General features: G+C 42.0%; 1 protein-coding gene across 11 annotated transcripts in view; it reads right to left on the reverse strand.

Annotated features, from left to right (window-relative positions):
* The window catches only part of tenm2a (teneurin transmembrane protein 2a), a 209646-nt gene extending 197847 nt beyond the window's left edge, over nt 1-11799 (reverse strand). For 7 of the 11 annotated variants that reach the window (XM_084941579.1, XM_084941570.1, XM_084941564.1 and 4 more), the window contains exon 1: nt 11161-11799. The gene's annotated coding sequence lies outside the window, so the exon portion shown is untranslated. The remainder of the gene's footprint in view (nt 1-11160) is intronic. The other 4 variants (XM_084941611.1, XM_084941621.1, XM_084941605.1 and 1 more) reach the window with 1 other exon arrangement.
* Nucleotides 11800-14370: the final 2571 nt, after the last annotated feature.

The following is a 14370-nucleotide window of genomic DNA, read 5'->3' on the forward strand; positions in this document are numbered from 1 at the left end:
GAAAGCAGGTTCAAATCTATCAGAAGAGTGACATCGGGATGATGAGATGGATAACACGCAGTGCAGCATGCGATAAGGAACATTTTGCTGTCTTTCAAGAGGCTCAACAGTTATTACGTGGCGTTCCGTGCAAATAGGGCTATATTCTTAAATCAATGTTGAGCGACAGCAGGGTAAAGAAAACAGAGAAGTGGACTTAAAGATTAGACCGCTCTGCCTAGATACAACCGCACAAACACGGTGAACGTGAAGTGCCCTTATTATGCACAGTGTCACACCGCACCGCGAGCTCCATCAGGGCTTGACACTTATAGAAACAAAAGAACTCTTGAGACGCGACAACATGTGGTAATAATAAAAAGCCGAGGCATTAACCTTAAGTGCGAATGTTCTGTGCAGGAGTTGCAAATATAACTGGCAAAGTCGAACACGCCAAGCTCACATTTTTAGAAGACACATTCACACACACAAAAGTCTCAGAGGGCATTTTCAAGTCCAATAACATCATTACATCCATTCGTGTTATTACTATTCACATGAGTGAATAGTAATAACATCAAATATGAATATGGTGTAGACAAGTCATCTGTGTGTGAGTGTGCGTGTGTATAATGTGTGTATGCGGGTTATGAGATTAGAATCATCCAGGACATTCATCTATTCAGTTGCTGGTGAGGCAATTGAGTGGGGCTGGGTGATATGACGGCACTTTCACAAAGGATTACATTACTCTCTTTCATCCCCTTCACGCAGTACTATTTTGCTCTCCCAAATCTTTGCATTTGATAATGGACACTGCTTATGTTATGAATTAAGCTGGTGCTATATAAAGGATTAACACCCAAAGAGATAAAACACACAATCGTCTGCAAGTATATGTTCACGTTAGATATGTATGCTTCTCTTTTGCCAACTTGCATTTTGCCAACACCACTCCAAATTGCCTTCGCATGCACACAGGATCCATGCGACGTAATGCAAACAGGGCTGCTGTTGCATTTTCGGTGGCAGATCAGTTTTAATTATAGCTGGGAGTAATAAAAAAAAGTAATAACCTCATTTAAACTCAGGTTGCAAGTTAAATGCTTCCAATCTTCAACTTCTCGAGCTATGCAACTGACTCCAAACTCCTTAAAGTCGACACCAAGAGGACAAAATGCAGTTCAGATTGAACCAATTAGTCTTTACTGACTTCTTAATTTAAATAATGAAAGTTGGTTTAATAGCTCTGTGAACTGCTATACTAATAATGGCTTCATGGTTTGTATTTTAGCAAAGCAAGAAGCTTTACTACAAAGCATGCGTCTCACCACCGCTAACCACAAGTCTGACCATGGTGGATAAGACTAAGATTAATGATAAAAATATAGAACATTTTTTTACTGATTATAGTGCAACAACAATTGCCATACATAAGGTACATCTATGTGGGTAGACATCGATTACATTCCCACACTTAGAGAGAAAAATTTCTCCTGATTCTGATTTTCTTTTAAAAACTGTACCTGACAGCACATACAAACATATATCAGCTTTTTCTAACTGGAAATTTCCCCCCAAACTGCAGCCTGTTCCACAATCTTCTCTCACTTAAACAACTTCAAATAAAGTGCTTTAACCGAAACTGAACTGAAAATGAGCTGCTGCACACCAACCTTGATCTATTTTACCTTACCACCTTAACAAAAGCAGGAGAAATAGACTTATGTAACAAAACAAATGTCAGGGACTTATATATACATACTGATGAAAATGATGTATGTAAATTCACCAGATAACAGGACACTGACCGTTTTCCCCTTTTTTGTTCGTCTCCATAATTTTCCTCGTAACTGCTTTGATCCTTTCCAGATGGCTTTTAGCTTTAGGCACTTTGTCTTCTTTTGATTTAATAGTCTGACTAGTTTTTTTGCTATGAACGTTTTCATAGCTTACTCTGGTGGACTTAGCTAATGACACTTTAGCGTGAGGCTGTGACTATTTGCTTGCGCATGCATGAAATAGATCCACTCATAATTGAACATTATGAATGGCTGCTCACTGGTAAGGGATGATAACGCTAAAAATGGGCAGATTCCGGTCCCTGTCTGCTCCATCGGTGTAGTCTTGGATAAAAAGCTAACCACAATTTACAAAGCTAATGGTCAAAAGCTTTGGTGTTAGATGCTCATTTTATCCTGAATTTGTTCAAGTCTTCCTGTCTTGCTAGAAACATTTAATTACATGACAGTGTGTTTCTACAAAACTCATATCCCCACCCCCACCAATGCCCACCCTTCCATCCAGTCCCAGGAAAGAAGATGGACTGCATTCGCAGCTATACTCAATCAGTGATACAGAGACATAGCAAGCTCTGTGTCTTTGTTACTATGTAAAGAGGCAGAGAAGCAGAAATGACAAAAGCATAGGAATCTAAGCTACAGTTGTCTGTAAATGCTCTCCATTACAATAAATGACTTCATTAAAATAAAGATGTGTTCAACCACCCTCTGTGTTTCAATGAGTACAACTGCGGAACAATTTGTTGAAGTGCGCTCAAGTAATGGAGCTTCGGATGCAGCCCGTTGTATTTACACTTATCCTCTCAATGTGCTGGCCCAGGACTGCCAAAAAGTATTTGTACCTGTGCAGAGCACCTGAATATGCACACTTATGTACATAGACACAGCTGTATCGCACAAAGAAGGCCAGATCCTGCCTTTCTCTGTGCTTATTAAGACATTGAAGCTGTTAGCACCTAGCAGCACTAATCCTATAGCCGTATGCTCACTGTTAGTGGAGCCAAATGGCCTTATACAGAGCAGCTCGCACTCTCCCTCCCTTTTCTGACTCTCTTTCTCCCTGTGTGAGTGTGAGCATCTGTGACTGTTTGTGATGAATGGACAAGGCAAAAGAGGAGAGGGGTGAATGTGAGACATTGCACCACTGAGGCCAGTGAGAATAGAGGGGAAAAAGACAGAATGAACAAGGTAGGCAGAGACAAAAAAAAGAGGATATGGGTGTATATGGGAGTGTGATTTTGTGTGAATACATCCGTCTGGACGCTAGGTGGAGAGGGTCGGGGAAGGGGAAGGTAGGGTAGTTGCACATGAATTGCATACAAACACAACTACATGCACTCTGGCCCAGCGTTTATGTCCAGCTTGTTAAGCATGCAGAGTGTGCGCGTGTTTACACCTGTGTGTGTTTGCTGTGCCGTGCGCACGCCCGCACATGTGTGCGTCCAGGCATGTGCAAGGCCGAGCTAGGTTAAACTTGTATTCGTGAAGTGTTCCCAGAAGAGATTAATCATCCTGTGCTGGAATGCAGCATCGCGGTCATATATCATCACCTGACCTCTCTCTCTCTCTCTCTGTCTCCCTCACGTAGCAGTGGAGTCAGGGTAAAAGGAGTGTCATTGCATATCTGCAGTAAACAAACAGCCGAATGCTTTGACAGAAGCGTGAAAGGTAGGAAACTACGCTAATTATCAAATACCAGCGTTCAGCATCAATCAGATGTTACAAAAACCTGTTAAGGGCAGAACCATTTAAAAAAGAGAGAGCTAAAAAGAAGACAATGCGAGCTACAAATGGGAGAAGAAACTAGCAAAAAAAAAAAGAAAAAAAAAGAGGAAACTGCTGGCCTTCAGCTGCCTCTGCTGGAGACACGCAGAAGCAGATGGATGCTCTAAAAGTCTTTATTTTAAACAGAATCAGAGCCACTTTAGCTAACTCCAACAAAAATGCTAAAGATGCCAGCCTCATCTCATTGCAGCAACCACAAGAGCATCACTACTGCGGACTAATTTGGGTTTGACTTGGCTGTATAGTCATGCAATATATACTGTCTATGCTGGGAAGCATTAATAAATGCCTTTAAATACTTCCGCAAATTCCTAAACCACAGAAACTGTAACACATTGTGTGTGTGTTTTTATTGTTAATCCTGCATCCCAAAAATATAGATATATATAGCACAAGGTCTGAATGACCACTTCTTCGAAAGGCATTATTTTTGCATATATTTTCAGCATACCCTGCCTTGGCCTATGCATAAGTGAAAAGTTTTCCTGGAAGACCCTTTTTTAACGAATCTCAGACTGAATGGCTGACTGGTTATTTGTTAAGACAGCCAAGACATCTGAAGAAATGCTTTCCAGTAATTGTATCCAGATGACTTCTTTTTTTTTTTTTTTACAGCACTGCATGACCGCAGTGTAAAGCATGTATGACTTCATAATTCTGCAAATGTACCTACACACTGTGAAATCTTGACCTTCAGATGGATTGCAGCTTAATTCAGAAAATGTTTTTGGTGCTTTTAACATTTTTTTAAAGTGCATTTATGCTTGCGATAGCCAGTCCATTTTTTCTTTTTTTTTTTTGGAGTAGGGACTTAGGTAAGGACAATGTGTGCTTCCAGCTGGTGCTTAAACATTCAAGGGTGGACGGGAGGTAGAAGATGCTGCTCAACAAATGTTCTCATCAAACCGTTACATCTTCCCACAGTAAGAACAGGAGGCCAGCCATAAGTCAATGCTATACTGTGCGAGCTGCAATGCATGTGGAAGAAAGGACCTTTTACTTAGTTGTGTTCAGCAATAGGAAATTGATTCTTTAATATTAAAAATTCAACAGCTGAGTTTCATTACTTTTCTGAGTCTATCCCCTTTCCCTTGTGGAGTGGGAAAATATAACAGTTTATTAAATTACTTCTCTGAAAAGTCTCTGGGGATGCCATCTTAACTCCCATCCTCCTTCACAAGGCCATTTTAGACTGTAACTAGACATGTCTGCTTAGAAAGAGAGACAGAGAGAGGCAGAGAGAACATGGATAGATGGTATACTAAATATACAGATTCCATTGGCTGCCACGGAGAGTTTGTAGTTATTTCACTGGCCAAGGAAATGCATGGAATTGAATGATCCCACATATTAAGGGAAGGGATTATTGTCAACTGACTGGTCTGAAACTGTGTGCATGTCTGTTGCCTAGCTATATCAGTGCTATCATGCAGTTATTAGATAACATAGATGACATGTTAAAGATAAAACCTGAATGCTTGATTCCTATAGTAAGGCTATTCACTCATTCCACTTGTGCCCTGTCGGGAAATGGTCACTGCAAACTAATACAAAGTTCTTCTGATTGACCACTTTTATCCTATATGGGAATGCTGATGGAAGTGATCTTATTCAGAATGGCAATGATCCCATGCACGGGTGCCAGGGGGTCCCAGAATGAGTTGGTGAGTAAAGTCTTTATATCCCAGTCCACTTAAACACTTGAGGAACTGTTTTGGACTGACACATTAAATGATAATCTCCACCAGTGGAATTAACACACAAAATAAGGGAATATTTTTGGGCAGGATAATTTGCCATCCCTCCAGTAGAATTCCAGAGACTTGGAGGATAAATCCCAAAGCATACTGAAGCTGTTCTAATGGCACATGGTGGCCGAGCACCTTACCCTTTACTGCCTCTATGCTGATTTTCCTCTTGAAGTTGTCCTCAGTCTCTACATGTTCGACCAGTCAAGGTTAAAGCGGATACCTATCTAATCCCCACAAAATTCAATAGTTCCTGGGTCAGAGGGCTTTACGAAAGTTCACTCTTACAAAAGATCCTTAAGTATCATCAATGAATGCTGTTAATACACTTCCTGATCTAAGGAGCAACGGGGTCAGGCCTTAATGACTCTGTAAGTCTAAGTAATAAAGGCAGTATATTTGAGCATGACTCAACCGGTCACAATGTCTTCTTAAAGGCAGATAAGGACTTTCCCACTATTAACTCCACTCCTCGGGAATAGAAGAAAAGAATTTTAGTAACTTGTTAAAAAAAAAAAAAAGACTGTCTACACTGAGAAAGAAAACCCTGACCTGTTAAACAAAGACGAACAGACGAAGGATGTTATTTTTTGGTGACTTCAATTAAGTTTCCTCTGCGAAAGTTATCCAAGAAATTCAGTTTCATTCATTTCCAAAAAGGTGCATGTTCAGCTGTACCATGACTTCTTTGCAAAAAGATCAGCCTTCAGCCCGTTTCACACACAGTGCTGTAGGTGTCATTTTCACTGACAGATGACTGACAGTGCTCGCCTTCGCTGAAACATCAACATGAACGCTGAGCACCTAAATGAGTGAACACATCACTCACTGGTCAGCGGCCTTTGTTTCTGTGTGTTCCAAATTTCACCCACATCATCCGCTGAAACTGATGGTCTTACACAGCCTTGTTATGATGAAAGGCTCGGTACCAGCCGTTGTCCACATGCAAGCAGGCGCATGTGCTTGGCTGCACTTCAATGCAGGGAGGAAGCTCATCACAAAGCGCCATGAGTCCATGAGAGGGATGAGTTAAAACCAGTCGGTCAGCTGTCAGACAGATGTAGTAAATATTATCCCACTCTGCCATCACTTCCAACACAAAAACCCACAGGATCCATGAGCATGGTAATCCAAGATGAAGGCTGCTCTCTACGAGCGTCACTTTCTCCAAAGCACAGCTAATGCTGGGTGTCACACACCGCACACATGCAAACACACACGCATACGCTCTCATCATGTAACGCTTAGCAGTATAGTCTGAGCAACACACACACACACACACACACATACAAAACCCGTCAAATAAAATCACAGGCCACAAAGGCTTCTGAGGAGTGTCCAAATCCCAGATGAACGATGAGTTTATGGGTTTCAAATTTCTTGTACGTTTAGGAAAAATCACAGATCAACACAACACAAATCTCAGACTATTATGCATTTTAAAATTTTATTCATGTTACGTTGGGGTCTAAGTATTGGCTGCTGCGTCATCTTCTCCTATTATATGTTTTTTTCGTGGCTATTTTAAGAATCCTTGTTCCGATAAAGAGCTATCCAATGTCTACGTTAATGTGATCTCTCTTTTTCCACTGAAAAATACTCGATAATAGGGAGCAATAGCCATGTGCGTCATGGCCTTTTAGAGAGATGCTAAGATGATATGTTGAGTCAGTGTTTTGGTTCAATTTGATGGGACTACTGGAAGCACAGACATTAAGGAGGACTGTTAATTGAGGCGCTCTTGTAAAAAGTGCTTCAATATAAAAAATTTAACTGCACTGGCAGATTCGTCACACGTAAAGTGGTACCAAACGTAATTGAATTCAGTCTTGTAATCACATCAGGAGGTTAATAATAATAATACTAATACTAATAATAATTTTAGCTTTCCTTTTATGAACTCCAGCCTTAAAATATCTCAACAGAAAGCCACTGGATATGTCATCTACTATTTTTTTTTCACACTCTGTGGTTTCTTACTCATCTACCCACCAATTAATCAATTACTGCAATTAATATAATTTTCTCCTTCATCAGCAAGCCTTTGTAATTTTAGCCTCTCAAAAACCCACAGCATGCTATTCCTACCTATGCCTTGGCAAGCTCTCGAAAGGAGGACAATTAATGTTGAAAGTTGAAATGTTGAAATATAACACAAAGAGGACAATGGAGCATGAATGGATCAAAGTGAGGCCTCGCCAGACGAGGCAGGAAAAAGGAAGGGGGGATAGTATGGAAGCATAACTGGTTAACTGAGTCGGTCTTTCCGACACGGTTGTATGTCATGCTGCCCAAACTCTACTGTGTAGGAGGCCAAACAGGGCAGTATCATAGGAATGAGCCCATTCCTGCAGCAGTTTCTCTATCTGGATGTGGATTTATGACACTGAGATGATTGTATATTTGGCTCTAAAAAAAAAAAAGCAAAAAAAGCCCTGAGCTTGTGAAATGACTGGGAGGGTGGAAGGCCGGGCGGACCTGCCTCTAATAGAGCTGTGCCACCAAGCTTAGTATTTTCTATTTACTAGCACGTCCTGACAATTGCAGCAACAGTGTAAACATAATCACCCCCTCTGCATATTCTGACAGAAGGAACATCCTTTTCACCTACCTCTACTCTGTCTAAAGGTCAGTGTTCTTAGTTAATCAGCAGTGACAAGAGGCTATTTGTCCTCTGTTACTACTTATCCTGCTCTTTTCCAAATTATAAAGTGCTATAGTCTAATGTACTGTAGAGCAGCAATAATTGCTATATATATATATATATATATATATATATATATATATTAACATCACAAATTGTTCCGAACCTTATACGACCTGATTTTTATAACAGCAAAAGAAGTGGATGCTTCAAGATGCAACTGTGTGTAGATTATCTGGGTGTGATTGCTCAATTCATTCTTCCCAGCATCTTAAAAATAAATGAAGATCTAAACTTGGAATCCCAAATTGAACCCTGTGGATTTAAGTTATTTAAAAACTTGCCGATGTTGCTATGGTTGCGCTGTCAGAAACAACAGTGCTTAGCAGTTCACACCCTGTCGAAATGGCCAGGTAAAGGGAAAAAATGTTAACACCAAGCAGCAAATGGCTGTTTCCAAAACCAAGCCAGTCAACACATGAAATCATGCGAAAGCCTTCAAATAAGAGGCACTTTACTGCTCTCAGGTAATTATATCTGAGAGACATATAAGCAGCTTTTTTCCTGTGACATCAATTAACATGGTGCAATGTAGTTCTAGTTGATAGGAATTAAAACAAAGGAAACAATGGTAACTGGTTTGTGTTTAAAAGGGATTTTTGGCTCTAAATCGGCAACAAAATTGCACTGGCCTAGTCACAACTATTCAGCTACTATGCTGGTTCATTTTCCAACACTAAGTAGGCTCTGAATTGGTTGGGGAGGACAAAATGTATCAACCGGGCTTTCAGTACCTCTACGGGTTCACACCTGTAAAGTGAAATCGAACCTTTGAGATTTTCTTATCCCGCTTTCCATCTGTGACTGTGGACAGTCCTGCACAGTGTGGGATAACACACAGCACAGGGGTCAGACTGGATATCGCTGACCTCCGAACAGCCCCGCAGCCCCCAAAATGCGCGTGTGCCTGCTGACATGCACATGCATTAGGGTTATTGTGTGAAGCCTTCAGTCTTTTAATCCCCTAATCTGCTGAACCCTGGAAATCACTTGCAGTCATCTGTCAGCCAGGTTGGAGTGGGCCACAGGACTCAACAGATTCGCACACGAGTGCACACGTACACACAGCCAAACACACACGTACACAAATAGACACACACACACTTTCTCTATGCTAGTCATTTATTCAACAAGGCCAGCCTCTTTGCAGGCTAATGAAGATTGATGCTCCTCTTTCCAGGACTCACAGGTGTTTCAGTGAAATGTATGTATAAATATATAACCCATATAGAGCACTGGGAAAAGGAAGAGAGATTAACAGAAAGATCGTCCCCAACAACATCTATGTGTGATTTAACAACAAAAAAAAAATGCCATATTTATGTAGAAGTCAACCTGCAGAATATCTGCATGGTAACAGCACTGACTTAATCTTGATGATTAGTTGTGAAGGGACGGCAAGGACATGGACTCAGGGAACCTGTAGTGCTCAGACCCTTAAGTCAACTCTATGCATCTCAGGCCCATTTGTGCATGTGTGTGTGTCATCATGCCAAATAGGACACCGTGAAGGCTAGTCTGGAGATTGCAGTTGACACAGCCTGCTGCTCTCCGGCGTGAGCGCCTATTAGCACTTAAGACCGAGTCTCACTATATGCACACACAAACACGGCAAACTGGCCGTGATTACACCTGGCAGGTCAAACACTGTGGCAAACAGCTGAGCCTGTGCACTCGTCCTTGCGAGCGAACCAGACAAATGGCGAGAGAGAGCAACATATGCACTTGTTTCCATATGCATGCGCTTAAAAGTGTGTCAGAAGTGATCCCCCGCAAATCTGAGGGCTTTGCTTCTTTTTTGATTTCTACGCCCCTGTCAAAAGCTCAAGATGGAGGAATGGAAAGCGGGAGAGAGATCAAAGAGCGTCAGAAATCACACAGACGCAGGCGGGCTTGAAGAGAGCTAAAAAGGTGGAGGAGGAGATAGCAGGGCCGCAGAGAGAAACTGTACCAGTTAGATTGAAGTGTGAATCTCAACAGTGCGTCTCATCACCAAGATCTTCGTGGCATGTGTGTGTGTGTGTGTGTGTCTATGTCTGCGTGTGTGTTTCATGTCATAAGGTGCCGATGACTGCCAGGCTCTGGGATATACAGCTGGTGTGTGGGCCTCATATCCCTCGCCACCCTGCTTGATACACAACTGACTTTAAAAGTTTTCCTTATTCATCCTTAAACTTTGTGCCTGAAATCCTTAACTAAAAGTCTCACTCATGCTCAATCAATATTCATTCCTGTGTGTCCTACACTGTTATGTTCTGCTGCAGCTTGAAGGGGGGCAGCTATCCTGTGCATGAGCACATCACCAAAAACAGCAGCAGAAGAAGAAAGCTCATAGTTCCACTGCCCTCACCTCTGATATAATACCAAGCAAGCAGAAGAAATATGAATGAAAAAAGGTGAATAAAGTGCAGTGCACAAGAAAGAAGAGACAGGAATGCATCGTTGCTGCCGTCCCGAGGAGGGGAGGCAAGAGGCAATGACAAGTCAAGCAGCCAATTAAAGCCCTCCAGCAGCTCCATGTTTGTTATTATGAACTGAAAGCGTGATTTTGGTTTCTTTTCGAAGGGCACTCACTTAGGTTACTTTCTCATGCACGTTACGGGGAGCGCTGAAAAGAGGATGCTGCGCTGCGGCAGCCATAAACGCGTCGGACAGGGACAGGAGCTCTTCATCACGAGTCACGACTGGGTCTCGCAGTCCACCCTGACTATTTTAGGGTTACTACATTTCTTTAAAAAATATGCAGCGCAGAATCGCCATGTGGAAACCTCTCACGCCACAAAAAGTCCACCGCAATTAATAAGGTCATTATTGACGGGACTATATTTTTTGGACGTCTCTACGCATGGCACGTGAACGACACTGCAGACGCGGGGAGATGACCCCGATCACCAATGTCAGCCAAGCGTCAAGGGCTCGCATGAGGACTACAGAATGATATTCGGATAAAAGGCACCTCAATGTCATCGCTCTGCGCTGCCCTCCTCCCCTTCCTACTTGCCACAAGATATGACTGTGCATGTCACACACACACACACACACACACACACACACACACACACATGTGCTGCTCGGTCACAGAAGCTGGCGGGTTAATCAGCAGCATCGTTTCCACAGGAATACATTGCAAAATATCACGTACCTGTTTATAGTTACGTGCGGCACTCACTGCATAATCCTCCTTCTTCAACTTGAACTTTTTCCTTCCCTCCAACCGAACCAGCCCGAAGCTACTTGACACTTGTTTATTGCATGCTTCTCTCTCGCTCTTTTTTCTTGTTTTGTTTGTTTGTTTTTGCCCTGACTATCCTGTCAAGCCGCTATTGAACGCGAAGTGAGATGACAGCACGAGGGGATGAGCTGATAGAGAGGGCAGGCAAGGAGCCTCCAGTTCAGCATCTCACCAAAATCGTGGAATCAAACGGAACCATCCGTTCTGCGCTGGTGGTCGTTACAGGCAAACAGTGCTGACTGGCAAAAAAAAGGGGGGAAAAAGAAAAAGAAAAAAGCAAACCCCCAAAATGGACCAAAACCGGATGAATACGGCTGTGCGCAAACGGCACGTCTTCCGTTGCTTCTCTTCGGACCCGAGAAACTGCGGGGCGAGCGGGCATGCTCTGAACACTGAACCACGGCCGATCGGTAAAGGCTGCGCGCAGCGGCACCCAGGGAGCGACCATTCACACACACGGTATAGAGAAATGACCGTGGCTCGCGGAGCGCGCGTTCACGGCCCAGCCAAAGTCAGTGGTCATTATCAGCGCATGCCGAAGAGTAATCCACAGTAGGCTGTTACAGCCACAGCTGCAGCACTACGAGATGAGATTCAGGGGATCAGCAGTGACAGCGATTAAACCATCTGAATCCGAAATGTTGAACTATGCTATGTTGAATAGCAGATCACTATTGAGGGCACTTCCTCTATTAATCTAAATCTATTTACATATTATTGTCACTTTAAAACATATTTAACATGGTGTAGGATTTATTCGAAAAATGCATATTCCACTCAGTATTAATATATGATTACTTGAGGACATAATGGGACAATTTCACCAGAGGCAGCGGCAGCAGCAGCAGCTACATTGCCACATGTATTTACAGCCTAACAAGCAAAAATTGAATCTCAGTGCATTTTTCAGGAAACTTACACATGCCCGCTTTTGGTGTTAGTGCCTTCTTTCCAGGGCCTGGTGCTCATTACAGTGGTCCTCAAGCATCTCTTTTTAAACAGTGCACCCACTGCACTGCAGGCTACTGTTCACATTAGCACACTGCCTAATGGGCTTTCTCTGTATTAGCAGCAATAGAAAGGTGCAATAATAGAAGCATGCAATTATGCACCATAACTAGGGAAAACATTGTTAACAGTTACCCTATTGCCTCTCACTCGCCGAGCTGTAAATGCATATTTCCCAATGGAGGTATGATAATAACGCCTGCTTATTTGAAAACACCTTGTAAGGAGAACCTTGTGGCTCTTTTGATAAAGATTTCATTTCAGAGGCATTTTTATGCATAACTGGGGATTGGCAGGGGACATAAACCTCCCACTTTCTGCTTTATTTATTTATTTATTTTACTCTTTCATTTTCTTCTTCTTTTTTGGCTTTGGCAATCCATCAACCTGCACACAATTGGTATATTGATTGGGACAAAGGTGTCCACTTATAGCGTAAGTAAAATTTAACAAAACTGCAAATGGGTTTGAATTCACAGATGGCTTGGTTGAATTCAGAGCGAAGGGTAAAAGGAACAAGGAAGGAATCACTGGATCTCTAGTGGGTAACACAGGTGCAGTACAAGATGAAAAATGCAGATGAGGATAGGACGGCATACTGAACCATTTTAAAGTCCCCAAGTGATAACCTAAAAAAAAAAAAAATAGAAAGCTTTGACTTGGGCTCATGGTACCCATTCTTAATCATGCAGGTGCAGCTTTGTCCAGGGATTTTTAGTTGTCTCATACTGTCCAATGTGGAGTTTTGTTTTCTTGAGGCTAATGAGCTTAGCTACATTAAGATATAGCAAGGCAGCACTAGTTTGTTGACAACAGTGTATGATTGCTTCTTATGGTTGCATCCACATCTTTGTTTCTTTAAAGTAAAAGACACAAACCAGAAGACCACAGATTATCATAATGGTAAAAAAAACCCCCAAAAAACACAGAGGCACACCCCCACCTTTCCTTCTGATTTTGCAGGGTGTTAGTGTGGACTTAAAAGCAGTGATGTCAGCAGTATTAAATCAGTCCTTTCTATCCATCTGCACTTAAGTCCTTGCATATGGACACACCTAGAGATTAGCCTTAATATGTCCTATAATAGGCCAACACTTAGCCAGCGAGATGCAGAGACTGGCCAGTGAATAAACCCCAGATTAGATCAACCAGAAGCTAAAACCACACACTTGCTCACGAGCATTTTGCTCATGGTTTTTCTTTTTAATTCGAGCTTCTGCTTACGGCCCTGCCACAAAGCAGGATCAGTTGTGGAAATCCTCCATCCTCTTGTCTTTACTCGCTTCCAATTTTCTGTCAGTATTAAGTAAATTGGTCTTCCCCAACAAATCCAAACAATGAAGAGCTATTGTTGCTACTGAGTAAGCTAGTTTTTAAGTATTGTTGTTTTTTTTAGTTAGTATTTAAAGTTGCACAAAATAAGTTTGTGTCTGAAAACCCGATTCTCAGTGGTTGTCTTGCCTAACTCTCGCCACTTAAACATCCTCCCTCATTTGGCCGCTCTCACACGTGCATGTATGCATACAGAGACATAAGCACAGACAAGTTTGTGCAGTTCCTTTGCATATATACTAAACCTTAACCTCAAAGTGACTAACCCCAAGCCTTCATCTCACTCCTAACTGTGACCCACATTCAATCTTAATGCTTTGCTGATAACGTCACAACTTCTGCCAAAAGGACCTCACTCCTGCGCTCTAAAACACAAGCGTGATCCTCGCATAGATTGACACAGACACAAACAAACACAGGCTACACTTGGCAACAAAACAACGGGCAATTAATCAAACACCTGTTGACGAAGCATGAATTAAGCCCGCAGAAATGCTAATTTTAGCAAATTGTCACGAACGACCTAAAAATAAATGCTAATTGTATCTAACATCTGTGTTTAATTGGCCATAATTATGAAAATTATTAAGAGTCTCACATTAGCAGCAGACAAGAGGCCAGACTGTCCATCCATTTATTAATTAAAAAAATGTTTAAAAATGTTTATTCTAATGTTATTCTAATGTAGACTATCTGAGATTAAATGGGACGAGATGTGTGGGTCCTTCTCAGGAAGGTTGGTGATCAATCCTAGAACGCGCACAAAGCAACAGTGTGTAG

This window comes from Perissodus microlepis, chromosome 2 (assembly GCF_051167445.1).
Source record: "Perissodus microlepis isolate ML-2025 ecotype Zambia chromosome 2, ASM5116744v1, whole genome shotgun sequence".
Taxonomy (NCBI): Eukaryota; Metazoa; Chordata; class Actinopteri; order Cichliformes; family Cichlidae; genus Perissodus; species Perissodus microlepis.